Source organism: Peromyscus californicus, unplaced genomic scaffold (genome assembly GCF_007827085.1).
Source record: "Peromyscus californicus insignis strain IS unplaced genomic scaffold, ASM782708v3 Scaffold_15__1_contigs__length_86483966, whole genome shotgun sequence".
In the NCBI taxonomy this organism is placed as follows: Eukaryota; Metazoa; Chordata; class Mammalia; order Rodentia; family Cricetidae; genus Peromyscus; species Peromyscus californicus.
In genome coordinates this window covers 54,076,242-54,095,849 of record NW_026294447.1, presented here as the reverse complement: position 1 = coordinate 54,095,849, position 19,608 = coordinate 54,076,242, and the positions used below count along the sequence as shown (strand labels likewise).

At 48.9% G+C, this 19,608-nt stretch overlaps 1 pseudogene; it reads right to left on the bottom strand.

Moving 5' to 3' along the window:
- Positions 1–8,322: 8,322 nt before the first annotated feature.
- LOC128110527 (39S ribosomal protein L11, mitochondrial-like) lies at positions 8,323–8,905 on the bottom strand (annotated as a pseudogene).
- Between the last annotated feature and the right edge of the window lie 10,703 nt (positions 8,906–19,608).

Genomic DNA, 19,608 nt, shown 5'->3' with positions numbered 1-19,608 from the left:
CTGTAGCTTAGCAACCATAGGCAGTGACATTCCATTCCACCCTTGGAGCTAAACCTGACCATCCACCAGCATGGGAGATGGAGTGCAGCATGGGGACAGAAGATCACTGCCAACCACAGATTCTCATGCACAAGAGAGGCAGCTTGAAGGAACTTCATGTCCTGGCTGTGCACTGCAAGCTATGGGAGGTCCCACCTGCTCTGTGCTGTACCACCCCACAGCTACTCCAGGGGGTGCCTGGCCCCAAACCTGCCAATCATGTCTGGGACCCCAAGGTACTCACAGCCACCCTGGTGCCAGGCCATTAAGTGGCACTCTGGGTCCCTGCAGTAGCCCCTGGGCTGCAGCAGCCACTGCCCACCAGACCTGTTGCACCATAATGGTGTATTTCTCGGCCCACAGCCCATGCTCCAGTCAGAGAGCAAGGAATCCATGGGGGGTACTGTTAGTCTGTCCTAGTTCAACCACCAGGGACCAGATCACTTCTGCCGGCCATCTCGCCCAGGAGTCACAATGCACACATAATCCCAGACAAAAACACACACTCTGTAGCCACACCTCTCACACATTTCCACATTCTCATAGGCAGGACATTCCCACGAAAAGATAAACAATATTCCCATGGAAACAGTGTCAGACATCCACCAAACCTTGTGGTTTTTGCCTTTAAAAACTGAGCTTGCAGAGAGGTGGGCACTTCCTCCAGCCTCCACTGTGTTGGATGTATTGGAAGAAGTCCCTACCTAGGTTTGTATTGCTCTTTTGGATATCCCAAATTAAACCTTGCTTTTACATTCCAACATGCTCGTCTTTGGTGGTCTTTCTGGGGGTCGCGATGTGGGCACAACATCCATCATAAAGGAAAGCCTTTTGCAAGCTTCTCATTTCTTTGTTAAGGCTTGAAGAAGATACTCTATGATGATTGTATAATTAGCATACTATAATGACTTTTTAAAAGAAATGTGTGAGGTACATGTGAAGGACGTGTGAACACACATGTTCATGGTCATAGGTCAGAACCCTAAAGACACCATTCTAAGTGAAACAAGTCCGCCACAGCAGGATGAATCCTGCATGACTCTATTTATAGAAGATCCCTAAAGTTGTGCAAATCTTAGGAACAGAAAATAAATTAGTGATTGCCAGGGGCTGTGGAGGGCAGGAAGTGGGGAGCAGCCATTCAAAAGGTATGCAGGAAAACCTGCAGTAAAGCAGTGCTCATAAAAATAACAAAACCTTAGCATTCCCTTAGAAGTGGACTAAAGGCAGATTTCACTGTTGTGCCCAGATCGTGACCCCCCAGAGAGACCACCGAGGATGAGCATACCAGAATGCAAAAGCAAGGTTTATTTCAGTTACAATTTACGACAGGGAACTCATCTCAAGCGCTCACTGGCCGCAGCACAGTGAGGCAGGGAGGAGTTACTCTTTCTTGGGGAAGTTAGTTTTTATAGGCAAAACCCACAAAATTTCTTAGAGAGGAGGGGGTTAGTACAGGTCCATCCTTGATCAGGTTTTAGCCCCAGGGCTGGTCTTGGGAGCTCCACCCAACAGCATGGAAGAGGAAGAGGATGGGGAAGGTGTGCATCATGGGGACAAAAGATTGCTGTTAACCTCAGATTTTCAAGTACACGAAAATGGCAGACTGAAAGTGGCTCCATGTCCTGGCTGGTCCCACAGACTAGTAGGCCACTCCTCAGCTGCAGCCCTGGAGGGGCAGTTAGTTCTCCACCAGTCCCCACACTCTGAGCTCCTCCAGGTTCCTGCTGGCTCCCGCCAGCTCTGCCCCATGTCCACACAGGAGCCCAGCCAGAACCTGCCGGCCATATCTGGGCCCCACAGTGCCTACAGCCCACCCTAGCACAGCCATGCCTAGTTCCCATGCGGCCTCTGGGCCAACCTGACTGCCACCCACATGGTGCTGTAAAGCCTCTACTTTACAGCTCTCTGAGCAAGCTGGGGCCCCCAAACCCACTGCATCTAGGCCCTGTGATGCTCACAGGCCGTCTGGCCCTCTCAGCGGCGCCCTGGTTCCCCAAAGTAGCAGCTGTGCAGCCGCTGCGCCAGTGAGCAAGGGTTAAGTCTAGGGGTGAAGACGAGGTAATCCCCATGGTAGAGTGAGAAAGTCAATGATGAAAACCAATGAAGAGAGAGAACAACAAAGCCACAACCACAATAAGATACAAAAAGACATCAACAATTTCCCAGGACACAGTACAAGTCGGCACTCCCTCCTGGGGCAGGGGGGAAATACCCCAAAACACTCCTAACGTGTCACTTAATGCTCAGGAGAGGCTCCTGATCAGTTCCCGGAGGAGGCTGCTGAAACCAAACAGTCACCTCTGAGGTGGCCTCAAATGGCTCGGGACCAGGGGTCCCTTGCCCAAATTGGGGAAGGAGGCATCCCTCTTTCCCTCCCAGGATCACTGTCCGGACACGTCTGTTCCAGTGAGAGCCTGCAAAAGTACAAATCGGTCGACCAGTTCAAAACGAAAGTAACAAGACAGAGACACAAACAAGACAAAGACACAAACAAGACAGAGAACGCTCTTACCGATCGGTACAGATGGACCTCTGGAGCTCTTAGGGGTCCTGGTTTGGGGTCTCTGGGGATCCCGGGATGAGCCTCCAAATGTTGTGCCCAGATCGTGACCCCCAGAGAGACCACCGAGGACAAGCATACCAGAATGCAAAAGCAAGGTTTATTTCAGTTACAAGTTGTGACAGGGAACTCATCTCAAGTGCTCACTGGCCGCAGCACAGTGAGGCAGGGAGGAGTTACTCTTTCTTGGGGAAGTTAGTTTTTATAGGCAAAACCCACAAAATTTCTTAGCAGGGGGTTAGTATGGGTCCATCCTAGATTGGTCCAGTTTCTCCTGGGCCTGGACTTTGTCTTATTTCAGCTTATCTGTTTGCCCTGTCACAAGTTTTACAACCCATCTCTGGGGTCTGGTCATGTTATTTCCAGAGAGGGGCATCTTGTGGTTAATCCGTCACTGCCAGACATCCTGACTTTATTCTTTTGAAAACACCTGACTTCACCCTCTCCAGGAAGGGGGAACTGACTCAGTTCTTTTTATTTTAAGATATCTCTTCCCTCAGCTCTCCTGGGTTTTTGGGGGAACTGTGTCTGGGCCATTGGTGGGGGTCTTTCATTCACATCAGGCGCTTTTTATCACAATGAGTTTGGGGCTGGGGAAATGGATCAGTTAGTCATGTCCTTGGCATGCAGACATGAGGACCTGAGATCAGACCTTCATCATCCACAATAAAAGATGGGCACTTTAGGACACACATGTAATCTCAGCACTGTTGAAGAGGCAGAGGCGAGAGGACCCCCCATGTCATGAGTCTCAGGGTGTCCTGTGACATTATGCCCAAGTTCATATATCTGAAATGGCAAACTGGACAAGACATAGAGTGGCCCTGAAAAAGCCTAGGATGCATTGTACAGAATAGGAATGGGCTTCAAAATCCCATTCTTCCAGAGGCCTGAGTGCATAGTTTCTTGAGTAGAGCTGACCATGTGAGGTAGGGGCATTGAGTGATTCTTTGCCAATTGACAGTTGAGCTATTGTGTAACTTTAGATGACCTGTGTGTGCATACATAGGCCATACATAATTTTAAGCATATGTATGCCCTATCATGCATACACGAGATGGTAAATAGGTTTGTTTTTCCCCACCTAACAGGTCACAAGGACAGACTTGACTTCACAGAGTTTGTGTCATACACTGGGTTGGGTAGACCTTATTCCTCACACCAGCAGTTCCAGACCACAAATTACCCACAGGTGTGGAGGTGCTTGGTGTTGCTCTACTGGGAAGGGACAGCTAAGGCTACCTTGGATTGCTGGGTTGTCCCTGTGTTTGCCTACCTCTCCTGGGGCATGCTAGCCAACTAGTCTAGATAATCAGTGATCTCCAGATTCAGCAAGAGACCCTGTCTCAGAAAGGAATGTGGAAATGGCAGAGGAAGACACTGAAGTTGACCTCTGCCCTCATGCAGTCAAACACACACACACACACACACACACACACACACACACACACACACACACACGCATGCACAGCACACATGCATGTCTGTGAAGCCACCTTCACACAAGAATCATTTGCTCTTACCTCACCCTGTTCCAGTTTCTTCTGGGGTTTTGGATATCAAAACTTATCTTTCAGAGCAGAACCTGTATGTTCATAGCCCTTGTTTTGCTGGATGCTACAGCCACAGCACCCAGTGCAGTTCATGGTAGCTGGATGCTATTAAAGAAAAGAGTCCAGCAAAGGACTGCTCCTGCCCTGTTCTCACCTGGACCACAGCCTGTAAGTCATTCTAATGAAGCCTATGTATATTTATATACTATGTGTATCTATTCATTCGATGAGTTCTAGTAATCCTTTAGAGAATCCTGATTCAGCCTGTCTCCTGGGTGACTTAGATCCCATCAAGCTGACAATCAAATTAATAACCACAGGTGGCCATGCTTTGAATCCATCCAGTGTAGGTGAGAGGGATGAGAGACTGCAATGAGAGGAGGTGGATTTCTTACACAACTCTCTTGTCGGATGCTCAGAGCATGTCACTTTCCTTAACCGACTGCATCTTCAGGACAGACCTGTGGACAAAAGTCATGTGGAGCTGGGGAGCAGGGTGACACTAAGTCCTTTCTTTGTATGGTGTCCCTGCTATTCTGGGATCTACTCAGAAGGCATGAGGACCAGCAGGTCATGAAAACCAGCAGGGGACAGAGCACAAGCTAGGATGTGACTGCAGGCCATGGATGTAGGGAGGGTGTCTGGTTGGGCTGGGGTAATGGAGGGTAGTTTCATATGATGGGGAGACCTCCGGGGATTGAGAACAGGATCCACATGTGGAATGGCACACCTGGTGCCTTCCGGGAGACAGCAGGGCATCTGGAGCTGAAGGCATTCAGAAGGTATTCAGGGAGAAGGTCAGATGTTACCAAGGGACCAGGGGACCAGGCCTGACCAAAAATGATGTTTCACAGTTGTTGCCTCTAATGGTTTCAAATCATAACACAAAACACTGGGGTTTGAGAATTGAACTGTGTAAAACTTGAAAAGTCAAACTATCTCCACGTAGAAGAACATGAAATCCCCACACATTCCCTTTCAACATTCATACTGTGTGACCCCTGTTACTCCATATTCTACTAGCCTCCAGGCCAAGGAAGAAACTGATTTGGCATAGGTTAGGTAACATATTTAATCAACAACATACAGTATTTACATTAAATGAGCATCTGAACACACAGAGAGGGATCCCACAAAAGGACAATCTGAGGGTTCATCTGAACCAGGTCCATTGTGTGGCCTCCTGCTCTAGTGAGGGCCATAGACCCAGGTTTGCAAAACCTGGCTGCCAGCACCTGGGATCTGAGGAGGGGCATGCAGCTCTCAGGCCTTATACTGCTTTGCAACCAAGCCTAAGTTTGCTGGGTAAGTGGGGGTTCATAGTTCAAGTAGGCACAGGCACAGCACCTTGTAAGATGGCAGATGGGGGTCCTGGTCAGAGTCAAGTGACTAGGCCTTGCCCCTCATGGTACATGTGTAGCTGAGGGACCAATGAGGGATGGGCAAGTTCAAAAGGCAGACATTGTTTGCACTGAGGGTCAATGAGAAAGGCTGAGAAGTTATTCAGCTGAGAAGTTCAGGGACACAGCGACCACTGGGCACAGAGAAAAGATGGTAAGAACCAGGCTCTTCTCAGGTGCCACTTGCCCAGGAGGCAGTAGAGCTGAGGGACAACCAAGGTAGCTGAGAGGAATACAGAGCATGGGCAGGGGCATCCTCTGGCTAGTGATTCTTCCTGGAGCCCAGGGTGGAGAAGAAAGAAGGGGACCGGCAAAGTGAACATAAGTGCAAACTTCTCTCCTGTGGGCCTGGGGGAGGCAAGGGAGACAGGAGCTGCAGGACCTGGGGAAAGATGAGAAGGGAGGTCAGAGACACAGAGGAGGCCAGGCAGTGGGCTGCTGGGGGCTGCTCAGTTGGCTCCCGATGCTGAGCCTCGTATCTTATACCAGGGCAGAACACCAACATGTGAGGAGAGGTGGGAGAGAAAAGATGGAGCAGCTTGCCTCTGTACAAGTCACCCAGTGCTTCAACATAACATCTCTGGCTCCCTGGCTGAGCTGGTGGGATGGCCCAGCAGCCCATTCTTGATAGACGACTGATTGTGAACAATGGTGACCTGTGGGCCCTGTGAACATGGTTGTAGCTGGAGCTCCTAAGGTGGTAAAGGAAGTGACATGGACACTTGTGGGAAGGCTGCCCCACCCTGCACATCTCTGAGGGCAGCTGCTGGGGAGGGGTTGGAATAGATTTCAAAGAAAATGGCACTCCTTCCTGATGGAGCTCTTGTGTGCTCACCATGTCATGGATGATATTCTTCTGACTCCATCTTTTTAAGTAACATGTCCTCTAAGCCATTGAACTGAGGTTGGGGAAGGAGAGAGACAAGAGTGACCAGACCCAGCCCTGAGAATTCCCCTTCCACTCTGTCTCAGCTTTTTTTAGCCTGGGGCAACACTGGGACCTGAGTGTGTGTGTAGGACTAGCCTTCTCCACTGGTCACAGTCAGTGACTACCACAGGGATTCCTTGTGCCATGGAGTTTGGCTGAGACCTTAGAAGACGGCCTTTTCTATCACTCTAACCCACTTTTACTTTTTAAAAACAAAAACAAATCTGCACTTAGTTCCTTTTCCATTAGCTTATCTACTGGTGCTAGGATGGAAGGTGCTCAACCCAGGGGGAGAGCAGGACCACTCAGATTACTCCACCCACTCAGTCCCTGGGGTAAGCTGTGCTTGCCTTGATGTGGTACACTATCTCCCAGAGGATAGAGTCACTGCCTCGGTACTTTTTCCCTGGGTAGAGTTGCCACATTAAAGGCAGCTCATATGCCTCCAGCTGTTTGGAAGTCATAGCAGGCCCCAAGGGAACATCTTCTTGGCCCAGGAGCACCTGGAATATTTCCTCATTCTGCAGAGGAAGAACAGAACACACCTTTACCTTCTGCTTACCACAGGCATGTTCCCCCAGGCATGACACCTCATATCAGTCCCCTCACTCAGCTGCCATGGCTGAGTCAATACACTGAGCACAGTTACTGCTCTTGGTGTCATCCTGTGGAGTTGGTCTTCTCTTTCTATCATGTGGGATCCAGGAATCTAACTGGAGTCTTCATGATGAGTGGCAAACACCTTTTCTGGCTGAGTCATCTCCCCAGCCTAAGGACAGCCTTTTTGTTTTGTTGAGATCCTTCAACTGATTGGATCACATTAAGGAAGCCAATCTGCTTTACCCAAAGTCCACTGACTTTATGTGAACTCTAAGTTGACAGGTAAATTTGGCCACCACAATAGGTGATCTATAAGAATATCAAACCTTGGGGAGATGGGTAACACTGTAAGTTTTCAAGACCCATTTTAAAGCTATAGTTGTTATGGACTGAAGTGTGAGCTCAAATATAGGTACATTGATTCCATGGGACAGATAGATCCATGGGTATGCATGCTTCCAGGTTCACCAGGGAAGTGAAAACACTGCACATCGGTGAAAGCCCTTGCTTTAGGAATAGCATGAATCTAACTGGATATCTGGATGTATTAGTTACTTTCCTGTTGCTATGATAAAACACCATGACCATGGTAATTCACAAAAACAGAGTTTATTTGGGAATTATGGTTACAGAGAGACAAAATCCATCATGGCAGGAAATTGTGGCATAGGAGCAGGAAGGTGAGAACTCACGTCTTCAACAGCAAACATGAGCAAAGTCAGAGACCTAGAAGTGATGAGGTTTCAACTCTCAGGCCCTGTCCCCAGTGACTTCTTCCTCCAGCAAGGCCATACCTCCCAAACCTTCCCAAATAATGCCAAATTTTTGGAACTGAGTGTTCCAATATCTGATTCCATGGGGGACATTCTCATTCAAACCACTAGAAACTCAACTAGATGTTGTTGGTTTTTACTCTTTTGGGGGAACCGCAACGTAGCTCCCTAATAAATCACACAGGGGTCTTACTCTTAAGTATAAATGCCCAGTCTTAGCTTGGCTTGTTTCCCGCCAGTTTTTCTTTTTCTTTTCTTTTCTTTTTTTTTTTTTTTTTTTTTTGGTTACATACGACGTTTATTCAAGCGTGATCCCTTGGCACAGCCATATATATAGAAATATTTAAAGGCAGGAAACTATGAGTCATGTTGCCATGAAGATTCTTCTTCTCCTTTGGCTCAGCTTTCACAGTGGGCCCCCTTCTTGGCCCCTTCTTTCAAAATCCCAGAGTATGGAAGGCTGGGGTCACTTCTTGGCAGCTTCTGCCCGAACTGCCAAATCTGCCTCTTTCTGAGCAGCCAAAACCACACCTCGTTCCTTCTGGAAAGCTGCCAGTTCCTCTGCACTGAGGTCATTCACCACACGAATGCCCAAGGAACGGGCAGAGCCAATGATGGAACGGATGACAGAAGACAGGGGGACATCTTGCATTGCGAAAGCATCATCCTTAGCTTTGACACAGGCAATCTCATATATGTGTTTCAAACTCACCAGGCCTGCCACCTCTTTCCCTGTTTGCCGGGCCTCCTTCTCAATCCCAGCTGCTGTCTTCCTTCAAGAAGTAGGAAATAGTAGGTTGCCCAATCTTGAGCTCAAATGTCCTGTCAGGCTTCACAAATATCTTTGTAGGCAGGGGAATGCCTTCTTTGATGTCCTCTGTCTTCTTGTTGAACTCTTTGCAGAACTGGTACATAGAGACACCACGCTGCCCCAAGATGGGACCTAGTGGGGGCCCAGGTATAGCTTGGCCTGCTTGCATGATAGTTCGGATCATGCCGTCGGCCTCGGGCTTTTTGAGGGACAGAGTGACCCGGCTTAGCTCCGACATGATGTGGGACTTTCACTCTTAGTTCACCTTAGAGGAGCAAGAACTACGCTCTGAGCGCAGCCATGTTGGGTCCCCAGCCAGCTTTTCTTAACTTAACCCATCTGTCTTTCGCCTCTGGCTTTTACATTTTTCTATGTCTGTATGCCCCTTCTTTCCTTCTCACTCCATGTCTGGCTATTTAGCTGGGTGACGGGCCCCTAAGTCCTCCTCCTTCCTCTCTCATTCCTTCTTCCTTTCTCTCAGATTTCTCCTTCTATAGATCCTTTCTGCCTGCCAGCCCCACCTATCCTCTCTCCTGTCCTACTATTGGCCATTCAGTCTTTATTAGACCATCAGGTGTGTTAGACAGGCACAGTAACTCACTTTCACAGAGTTAAACAAATGCAACATAAACAGAAGTAACACACCTTAAAATAACATTCCCCAACAACTGTGGTGATAAGATGCTCTAATCAAAGCACATCTTTGGTGCCCCAGAAAGGAAAAAGTGCCAAGTCCTCCTGTGGGTTCTGTGGTCAGCCTGAGTGTTCTTTCCTCTTCCTGCTGGCTTGGCAGGTTCCTGAAATAGCAGATGGATGGGAGGTCTCATGTGCAGTGTTTGTAGCCTGTCTTCAGTCAGTCCTTCCGCAGGCAGTAGATAGTCGTCCTTGTCAGTGTGTCCATTCCTCAGGGGTGTCCACATCACTCCTGCATTCACAAGCTGACCTTGGCCCTGCTGCTTTCAGTAGTGTTTTCTTACCCTGAGCATGAGCACGAGGTGACTGACTGAGCCTTTGTCACAGGAGCCTGATGACACCCCATCCTTGTGTGGTCTCTAAACCCCTTGAGTTCCTTCTCTGTGTCTTCATTCGTGGATGCTTTCTCAGTCTCACGTCCAACCACGGCCTGTCGCTCTAGACTGTCCACCTCATGTCTGCCTGTTGTTCTGGCCCGGTCCCCTGGAGTGGCTGAACAAGGTGTGCCAACAACACAGTGTCCTTCCTTCAGTCTCCAAGGCCAGCACAGCACCCTGTCTGTGGTCTGGAATCACCCCCACCCTATCTGATGCAGCTGTGCTTACTACCTGGGGCTTGGGAAGGGCTCCCTCTGCTGGGAGAGGACAGAATTGCTGGGCAGAGCTCATTTCTGGGTAAGAGAAGCACCATGGAGAGAAGACTGCATCTCAAAATCTTCCCATGCCAGGGAGCTGAGAAGGGCAAGTTGGTTAGGATATATTAGTGTCTGTCAGCCATGATACAGACAAAGACTAGCTGGAGGACAAAAGACCCATCCTTTCCTCCCAGGGAGACATTCTGAGCCTCTACCTGGGCCCCTAGCAACTCTAGGGACTCAGCTAAGATTGGCAGCAAAGTCTCAGAGCCAAGAATAGGCAAGTCACAGGTTTCTACTGCCAACAACCTCACTCAGGCCATGCCATTCATGCCTCAGTTTCTTCATCTGTGAAATGGGGTCTGCAGTCTCTAGCCTAATGATGAAGTCCCTAGTGGCTTAGGATCACAATTACTACATTGATCATAACCAAAGGCAAGTTGGGGAGGGTTTATTTGTCTTACACTTCCACATTATAGTCCATTACTGAAGAAAGTCAGGACAGGAACTCAGACAGGGCCAGATCCTTGAGGCAGGAGCTGGTGCAGAGGCTGTGGAGGGTTGTGGTATACTGGCTAGCTCTCAAGGCTTGCTTTGGTACACTTTCTTACAGAACCCAGGACCACAAGCTCAGGACCGGCTCTACCTACAATGGGCTGGGCCCTCACCAATCAATCCCTATAAGAAAATACCTTAGATGCTCGCCTGCAGCCCAATCTTAGGGAGTCATTTTTAATGGAGGCTCTCTCCTTTCAGATGACTCCAGCCAGTGACAGGTTGACATAAAACTAGCCAGGAAATGCCTGACATGGGGCTAGGGCTGGAAATTGATTGGCAGAATGCTGGCCCAGCATGTGCAAAGCTCTGGGTTAGATCTTTAGCCCCACATAGAACTGGGCATGCTGATGGAATCCCAGCACTAGAGAAGCTGGGGCAGGAAGATCAGGAATTCAGAGACATCCTCAGCTTCAAAGTGAGTTTGTGGACAGCTTCATGAGACACTCTGAGAGAAAAAGAAAAAAAGGAAGGAAGGAAGGATGAGGGGGAGGGAGGAGGAGAAAGAGAAATGGCTGACGTGGTGCAGGTGTTCCACATGACTAGGGTGCGAAGAAAAGAATCTGGCTTGTGGTTTTCAGAAAGAAAAAGGACATATTGACCTGGCCTTCAGGGCACAGGGTGCTGCCATCATGAGGGACTCTATGACTGCCCTCAGAAAAGCTGAGGGAGTGTGCTACAAACATGGCTCCATGGGTACTCAGACTCCGAGGCCAAAGACAAGCTAGCCAGAAGCCCCAGGTTCCCTTGCCAGACTCAATCATGGTTTATATGATCTTGATCACAAACATCTGAGGGGTGTGGGCTTGTTTTCCAGGAGAAGAAATTTAGCCCAGGTGTGTCTTGCCTGGAGCCCCTCTAGGGCTTCGGTTCTCAACCTGTGGGTTGTGACCCACTTGTAAACCTCTATCTCCCAAAGGAATTACATTACAATCCACAACAGTAGTAAAATTACAAATGATTTTATGTCTAGTGGTCACGACAACATAAGGGATAGTATTATAGAGTCACAAGCATTCAAAAGGTTGAAAGCCACTGCCCTAGATCCAGGGGGTTCAGCTAGGATCCTGAGGGAAACCTGGTGGAGAGGTGGTGATCAGGGCACACAGAGAGTCCTGAAGAGGGCTAGCCTGAGGAAACAGGGCACCTGGTGAAGTAGGCACCTGTTTCCAGGGAGGTTAGCTCCTGTGCCAGCTGCAGAGGAACTGGGTGTCTCATGCCTTACTCTCCCCACCCCTGCTTCAAGCTGTGATAAGTTCTCTACCCTGCCCCTGCAGGACTGCATTTTAAGGAAGCAGACAGCTCAAAGGCTCTGCACTATGGCTGCCTCTCCTTCCAGGCCACTCCCAGTCACTCTGAAAGGTATACGTCCTGGTTTCTATGAGGATGAGAACAAGAGAGTCTGGACGGTTACATTCCTGAGCTTTAATCCCTTCTATGCTACTCAGAGCACGGTGAGTTTGTGGGCTCCAGACAGGCTGTACCCCGACTACAGTCCTTGTGAGTGTATGTGTGTTGGAGGGCTGTTATTATCTTGTCAGAAAATAGCTGATCCTGGTCTGTGAACTGAACCATGTCCTCACCTGTGCATCAGCCACAGGAGCCCCTGCTTGGAGGCCCCACAGGCACAAGCTTATCCACAGATGGTGGGGGCCCTTGTGGTGAGGCCTGACTTACCAGTAGAGGGCCCAGTCAGAGGAAGCATGCTGAGAAAGCTTACAGATAGCATAGGTGTTAGGCTGGGCTTTGTGGGATGAGTAGGAGTTCTCCAGGTCAGAAATAAGGCACACACTTGGAAGGAGCAGATGGGAATGGAAAGCACTAGCTTCTGATTCTTCTGCACATAATGACACACCTGCTGTTGTTGTCCCCAACTTGAATGTCCTGGGGAAGCATTTAACAGATAAGGGTCCTTACCCTGGAAACTGACTGGGGCCCTGCGGGAGGTCCAAATGGGTTAGTGGATCTGCTGATGACACAGATAATCACTCTGAAAACTGCTCTTTGCTGTGGCTTTAGACCGCAATGGAACCTGGGAGGCTAACATCTCTCTAAAGCAGTAAAAGCATTTCTGGGCATCAGAAGTGCTCCCCAAGGACCAGGGATGTCACTTGAGGGCAAAACCCTTGTCTTGGTATGGCAGAGACTATGGATCCCATCCTGGCACCAGGGTGAGGGCTCTTCCCTCTTATACCTGAAAAAATGGCTGAGGTGCCCATGAATATGGCAAAGTGGACACTGGCCTCTGGTTTCTCCCAGTTTCCCCCAGTCGTACTGGTTAAAGGGTATGGCAGGCTTACCCGCCCCCTACCCTGAAATCTCCAGCCTGGGGTCTATGCCTCCTCCTGCTGCCTCCTCCCTCCCCACCCCTGCCTCCTCTGGCTCAAATATAATTCAGACATTTCTTCTATGTCTATGGTCCAGGCCACCCCACTTGGTTGGCATCTCCTCTTTCCTCACATCATTCTTCTCCTTCTCCTCCCTTTCCCCCATTACCCCATTACCTCACATGGCCAGCCTCACATTCCTGTTCACTCTGGACTCTCACGTGCCTCCCTGCCATCTCGGGTTAAAGTAGCTATTGGCTCCAAGTGTGCATGGAGGGGCAGGTGTGGCAATCAGAGGAGCTGCTGACAGCTGAGTGTAAAAGGGGCGGGGCTAATCTGATGGCTGCTGTGAGAGAGTGAACCTGAGGTCCCCAGGCAAAGCTGTGGCTAAGGGACACATGCACAGGAAGTGCCCCCTGGAGTGGCCTTGAACTCACTTTGTGGTTCAGGCAGGCCTGGAACTTGTGATCCTCCTGCCTCAACCTCCTGAGTAGTTTGGGATCCCAGGTTGCAACACCAGGCCCAGCACTGAACTTCTCTCTTTCCTCCTTCCCTTCTTCCTTCATATTCTCCTATTTCTGTCTGTCTGTCTGCCTGTCTGTCTGTCTGTCTGCATGTCTCTGTCTCTCTCTCTTGTTTAGTATACTAAGAAACAGGTTACATTGTAACATCACACCACACACACACACACACACACACACACACACACACACACACACACACGACAGAAGCAGGCACATTTCTCTAAGTTCAAGGTCACATTGGCCCATATAGCCAGTTCCAGGCTAGCCAGGTCTACAGAGATCCTGTCTCAAACAAGCACACAGATCATAAGCAAATAAATAAACCTTGAAAACAGAGCCCTGTGAGCCCGAGTTCGAATCCCAGCAGCCACATGAAAAGCCTCCTGTGGCTTTGTTGCCTGTGACTTCAGTGCTGTGGGGGCGTCGACACAATCCCTGCTTCAAAGGCTTAAGGGGAAAGTGACTGAGCAGACACCTGAGTTCTCCTTTGGCCTTTTCAGGCTGGCTCATATGTGCATCACACTCACACGCTCTCACACTCACATCACACATACTCCACTCACACAATCTCACTCTATCAACAACACACACTCATTACTAATTCTCACATTCAACTCACACACTCTCATAACTCACGCACTCACTCACACAGTTACAACACCCACTCTCTTACAATATGCACACTCTCACACTCTCTTACTCTCACACTCTCTTACTCTCTCTCACACTCACATTCTCTCACACACTCACACTGTCTCACATTCTCTCACTCATACTTTTACACTCTCATACTCTCTCACTCTATCTCTCATACTCTCACACAATTCATATACTGTTACACACTCATTTACACTCTCTCACACACTCACTCTGACACTCTGTCACACACACCCTCACACCCTCACATGCTCACAGTCTTTCTCACACACACACTTTCTTACAAATAACACTACCTCTCACATACACTCACACTCTCTCACACACACTCTCTCACACACACTCTCACACAATCTCTCTCACACACTCTCTCACATGCTCATGCACTGTATTTCTCTTGCACTCTCACTCACTCTCTCACACATTACTCTAACACACAATCTCTCTCACACAAACACTGTCACTGTCTCACAATCACTCACATTCACACACTGTCACATTCCCACACAGTCACATTTACATACTCTCATATTCTTTTACAAACACACAATCACTCTCATATTCACTCACAACATCCACACACTCACCAGTGTGTGTGTTTGCATGTGTGAATGTATGTATGTTTGAGTGTATGTATGTGTGAGTTTGTGTATTTGTCAGTGAGTGTGTGAGTGATTGTGTATGTGAGTATGTGTGTGAGTGTGTATGAGTGAGAGTGTGAGTGTGTGTGTATGAGTTTTCACATACACTGGAGGTTGGGACAGGACCTTCTCAGTGTGATCTCAGCCAGGATCAGCAGCTTTTTCAATCAGAGGCCTCAGAGGGAAACTTTGATTTTGCAGGCACTGAGGACTTGGGAACACTCCCTGAGCCACCTTAGTGCACAGCATCCAGAGACAATGGTCATTTTGACTAAAACTTTAATTATTACAAAAGCAGGTGTCTAGTCAGGGTGGGCCCTTTTTCCTTCTTGGCTTTCCCCTTTCCTCCCAACCTAAAGTCAGAACACACACAGAGGGGCAACGCTCACACAAAAGTTAGGGAGACAATCATGAAGTAAACTGCCACAGTGTCACAGGTGAGGGTGAGCATCTTCAGCTTATAAGAATGCAGGGATTTCTCAGGAAGACAGGAGGACATTGGTAGGGAGTCTGTGACATGTTTTCTGCTTTGTGGTCACACCTGGCACTTAGTTATAGTTTATAGCAACTGTTTTCTTTGTATTTTTTGTTTGTTCATTTTCTTTGAGACAAGTTTTCTCCATATAACAGTCCTGGTTAACCTGAAACTCATTCTGAGGACCAAGCTGGTTTCCAACTCGGAGATCCACCTGCTTCTGCCTCTTGAGTTCTGGAAATAAAGGCTTGCAACACCATGCCTTGCTATGGTGACTTTTTCACTTCATGGCTTTCTACGCTGGCTCAGGTTTATGTTTTGCATTGATTAAAGACTCGTGAAGCTCTCCATCAAAACTATATTACATTTCTTCTGGTAAAGCCATTGATCCAGGCACATGAGTGTGTGTGTGTGTGTGTGTGTGTGTGTGTGTGTGTGTGTGTGTGTGTATTGGGATCCTTTTGAATGCTCAGGTGAGCTGCTCTAACTCTCTCCACCTTATCCCCCTGAGACAGCATCTTTCACCAAATCTGGAGCTAGACTGGCAACCATGAAACCCCAGTGATCTTCCCGCCACAGCTTTCCACAGCACTGGCTCTTGTATGACTATGACTTTTTACATGGGTGTTGGAGAGTCACACTTAGGTCCTCACGTCTGTGCGGCAAGTACACTTACCTATGGAGCCATCTCCCCAGTGTCTGTCTTATTTTTCAAAGGAGAAAATTCAAAACTCTGGAAATGACTGAGACAGAATCCCAGGGGGCAACCCAGTACCAGGAAAGGTGCTGTGTGGCTGGAGACTGTGGCTGCAGTGTGGGAGATGCACTAGGGATGAGCAGGGATGCTGGAGGGAGTACTGGGTCAGAGCAGGTAGAAGAGCAGCAGACATCAGGGTCCTGGGGAAGACCTAGGTGTTGGGGACAAGACTGTGATTAGGGCTGTTGGAACATATACCTCTGATCCTGACCTTTGCAGCAAAAAAGCCAGGCCAGCACCAGCCATGGCTGCTGGACCTGTCCCTAATGGACCTCTCCCCTCTACTCCTTCAGATTGGAGCCTCTATGACTGTCCACTTATGGCAGGTGAACAGTTCCAGCCTAGAGTCCACGCCCTTCTTCTCAAAGTTTTTGTCCTATCTTCCTGGTATATGGCAGCAATATTCTGTGATAATGTACAGGGGGAATGACTCAACATTCTGGAAATTAGACGACCATATCCAGGTAAGTGTTTGTTTCCTCATGGTGAAAGCTGCAGAGGCTGGGGTGTCAAATGGCAAATGATTTTCACTGTGTCGCACCCCCAGGGAGGTTCTCTCTCTCTCTCTCTCTCTCTCTCTCTCTCTCTCTCTCTCTCTCTCTCTCTCTCTCTCTCTCTCTCCTTCTCCTTTTTATTTATTCTTTGTGTTGTTCACATCATGCATCTCCATCCCATTTACTTCCCTGTCCCTCCATATGCCCTGGAACCTTCCCCCAAAATAAAATAAAATAAAATTTAAGAGAAAAAAGGAAAAAAAATCAGTCTCATTATGGAAGCTGTAGTGTGACACAGTAAGTCATGCAGTGAACACTTTATCCATATATCTTTACTTGAAAGTGTCCATTGCAGAGTCATTGGTCTGGTACGAGGTCTCATTTCTCCTACACTGTCTATGCTGGACCCTCACTGGAACTCCTCTGGGTTATCCTGTGTTGCCCTGTGTTGTGGAAATCCCTGCATCCTTGGGTCTGCAGGACAGGTCCCTTCACATGCTCCAGGAGACCATAGATGGGGTGGATATTTGGATGGTTCAATCCATAACCCTGGTTCTGAGTCTGAGTAGTTGCAGGTTTGGTCAGCCCACAAGTTCTCCCTTGTCCTCACCGCCAGGTTGACATCCCCTGCATCATCCTGGCTAGTTCTCCCCTTGCAGCAGTGAGCAAGGGGTGGGGCCAGGTCTCCCGCTTTCAGATCCTCAGGGTCAATCTTCTACATCTACACCTTCAGGGTCAGCTCTGTTGTGTTGCCCAGGTGTGGCATAGGGGCCAATCTCCCAAGTACTGCAGCTGGTGAAGGGCAGGACCAGCTCTACCCAAGGAGGTTTTCATCTCTCTTTCACTCAAATCTACAACTGCTCTAACTGGGTTCATTTTTAGGGGAGGAGTTTGGGAGGGTTGATGTGTGATAAAACTTTTTCCGGGTAGACAAAACATACTAGTCTATTCACTGCTGATAGGGAACCCATAATATACCAAAGTACAGATACCCCCAAAGTTCATCTTGGTGAACCAATGAGTTTTATTGGGGTTACTTATAGGAATCTGGGTGAGGGATCACTTACAAGAGCAGAAATGGCTCACAGAGCTGCATCACCAAAGCCCACCCCAGTAAGGATGACAGACAGCTCGCAAAAGCCAGGACCCTGGAGCACACTGCTCAGCCTGCAGGCAGCTCAACAGGTTGGAGAGTGTCCTTTCCAGGTGCCTCAGTTGGGCTAAACCCTTCCAGGCAGCCTGGCTGGTTTCTGCTTCTTCAGGGTTGCTTCTCTTGTCTCAGAGTCTTTGGGGCTTGGCTCTGCTTCTTCTGAAAGAGGTGGGGCCTGGTGAATCTGGTCAGTTTTAGGGAGTTCTCGAAGACAGTTTTGCTGTTGACATCCCTACTAAGGGAAGGCAATTAGTACAACAGAGGAGGATAGGGAGGGAGAGAGGGAGAGAATCCATATGTACACACACGTGGGTACCTCTGTCCAGTGGGGCAGGTGTGGAAGGAATGCTTCCCTCTGACTACAGAATCCACCGACCAGATCCCCTTCTGCCCTTTACCCTTTTCTGCTTTCTCAAGTCTGCATGGGTCATTGTCCTAGAGCTGACTAGATGTGTGTCATCCAGTGTCCTGATCGCTGCTTTCTCTCCTGCAGCATGACGACACAGAGGAACTGACCCTAAAATTCGAGGACCCTGTTGGTAAGACAGACACCACAAGCTTTCTCTCTTTAAAGAAATACAGTACTGCTCTCTTTCCCTGAACTTTCATTGTATGGCAAACCCTCACCCTTCTCTTTTGGGTATAAGTACTGTGAGCTGACCATCAAGGTAAGCACAGGACCTCACTGAATCAGAGTCACCACTCAGCCCTGGAAACAATACTGTGTGTCCAGTGTTCCACTTCACAGCCAAGCAAACAGGCTCAGGTGTTGGAATGCAGGTCCTAAGACTACAGAAACCTAGGACGTCAGTGATCAGACTAGAACCTAGTGACCTTGGCTCACAAATTTGATCACGTTGGAGTGCTGTATGGCATCTATCCAAGAAGCCATACACTAGGCATCTCCCCCAGCTTGGTAGCAGCTCTGCCCTGCTGGGTAGAGCTTGTCCCATGGGCAGGACTTAGACTGGACTGGCTGGAGCACAGCCTGAGGATCCAGCACACAGTTCTGCAGAGATTTCTTAAGCAGTCTCCCCCTGGTCTTCTCTAGGACTTGGTAGCCATTCAGGCCTCTGCCCCACTTGGACCCTCACTGAAGGTTTTCTGCTTCTACTCCTCTGCTTGTTCCTCAGGTTCCCAGTTAGGCATTCCCTCCTCCCCTGCTGTGACCTCAGCTTGAGATGATCTGCTTCTGGAGCCTGGCCTGTCTGAGTCCTGAGACTGTCTGAGTCCTGAGCCTTCTCCCTTGATGGGTACAGTTGGGGTTTTCTTACCCCATTTGCCTCTGATGCTGACCTCACAGATGATCTTTCTATAGACCCCTCCTCCATTCCAATGCCTCTCCTGGGCTCCTAGTGCAGCATGCACCTCAGGTTTCTCAGATCTGAGGTGCCTCTGGAGCAGGAATGGATGGGCACTCCATGCCTTGCTGATCTCTAAGGTACCAACACTGGCTAGAAGTGGACCTGGTGCTGTACAGAGGATGCTGTGCACAGTAGTTCAAGGTACCTTGGGATATGTACAGAGGACATCTGGTGTGCTTCTCCCACATGTTCAGTTCTTGGCTTCTAGAAGTGATCTTACCCTAACCTCCACCCAGAAACTTGTTTTTAACTAATTAAACTTTACCGCTTTTACTTAGCCTATGCGTCCTTATCTGGGTTTGGTGTGGAAAGTTGAAGGTCACCCCAAATATTACAGGAAAATTTTGTAATCTCTTCTAGACATTTACACACTGGGGGGTGGTTACTGGAGCATTTCAGCAGCAGAGTATTTGGGGGATGGTCTGAAAGGGGGGCTGTGTGGGAGTTGGATGAATCTGGGCTGAGAATAGGCTGAGAAACTGTGGCATCACATGGAGGGAGGGATTGTGGTCCATGACCTACAGTGTCAATGCAGGATGCACACTAATCCACTGCAGAGCAGAAGGAGAAAGTGTCCTTGTTCATAAGACACCAGATGATCAGGGGGCAAATGAAAGGGGACAGAGGCCAGGTACTGTGGACATGTCCTTCCTTCAGCTGGTCCACAGGA